Below are 1,553 nucleotides of genomic sequence, written 5' to 3'. Positions count from 1 at the left end.
GAGAGAGAGAGAGAGAGAGCTGTGCCAGGTTATTATCCAGGGAGAATCGGGGGAATTGGAGCAGTTGCCAGTTACAACACCTTTTATTGACAGGACCCAAAATTCAACATGAGCCGTTCTTATGTGACATATTTGAAATCTTAATGAGATTTGATGAAATCGTGAGTTTGGTTCCACATGAATAAAGCGCTACAGGGTGTTCACAAACAGCACAGTGTACAGGTAACCTACTTGTTGCCTTCTGCATGGTCAAACAGGCAGCCATAACCTGGATCTCTGGATTCAGGCTCCTCTGCAGTTTATATATTTATGACTCACCTGTTAACAGTGAGCACACGTCCTATCATCAAACTACTTCGCCCATTTTTTTTTTTTACAACGTGCACTCCATTTGTTGCCATAGGGACCAATAAATGAGAATCCTAACTGACCCACAATAAAGAATCAGGGCAATGAAAAAGAAGAAAAAGAAGCCATATGTTGAGATGAAAGGTGACTCAAAGGGACTGGACTAGAGGTCTGTGGGATAGGGGGATTTTTATTTTTTGAATGAGTGGAGCGTTCAAGGTGATGAGATGCAGCACAGTTTGGCTGTATGCATCCATGAGTGTGTGTCTCTGTGTGTGATGCACATTTACGCCGCTGGGTGGCAGTAAATGCATATAAATTGTACTGATACATTACTCTGCTTTATGTAGACAGCATGTATTGACAGTCAATGGCTCAGACTAATCAATGATTTTTAGTTTAATCTTTACTTTAATGTTAAAAAAATGAATGAACTCTACAATATAGCCTATGCTTACTTCAGACAATGCCAGACCAGTTAAACTTACAAAACTATGTAGTACATAGTAAAATTTTATTTTATGAATAATTTTGTTTTATTCTATCAATATATAGGGTATTGTTTTTTATTTATTTTTTCTTACTTCTTAATTCGTTGTGTAATTTGCCTAATTATTTGACTGTTTATCACCATCTGTCTCTATTTCATTCATCCATAACAGAAAAATATTGAGACAAAAAACTGGCTACTTTACATCAACCTTATGTAAAAATTGTGTACCCCTAAAGCAAATATGCCAATAAGTGATGTAGGATTGGTTCAGTGACACTTGGCAGATGCGCATCGTAGAAAACATTTGAAAGTGGGACACTGCTATACAGTACTTTTCACAGTAAATACAATATAGTAACTCTCTCAGACAATGCAATACATGTCCGATGACAACTAAATCAATTAAAAGGTACAATTGTATATTTTATTTATTATTATTGCCAATTCTAAGTTTATGCAAGTTACTGATGGTCAATATAGCAACACCTGCACATTAATGTAATACCATCAATATAACCACACAACTAACGAAAAGTACAATTGCGTTTTGATTGGTATGAAATTATTTATCATTATAATTATTAATTATTTATTCATTTTTTATTATTATATGGTTTGTTCGTTTTTTGTGTGAGTGTGTGTGTGTGTGAGAGTGTGTGAGAGAGTGTGTGTGTGTGTGTGTGTGTGTGTGAGAGTGAGAGTGTGAGAGAGT

The sequence above is a fragment of the Morone saxatilis genome, unplaced genomic scaffold (genome assembly GCF_004916995.1).
Source record: "Morone saxatilis isolate NCDOM2014 unplaced genomic scaffold, NCSU_SB_2.0 Contig12, whole genome shotgun sequence".
NCBI lineage: Eukaryota > Metazoa > Chordata > Actinopteri > Moronidae > Morone > Morone saxatilis.
This window is presented reverse-complemented; position numbering follows the sequence as displayed.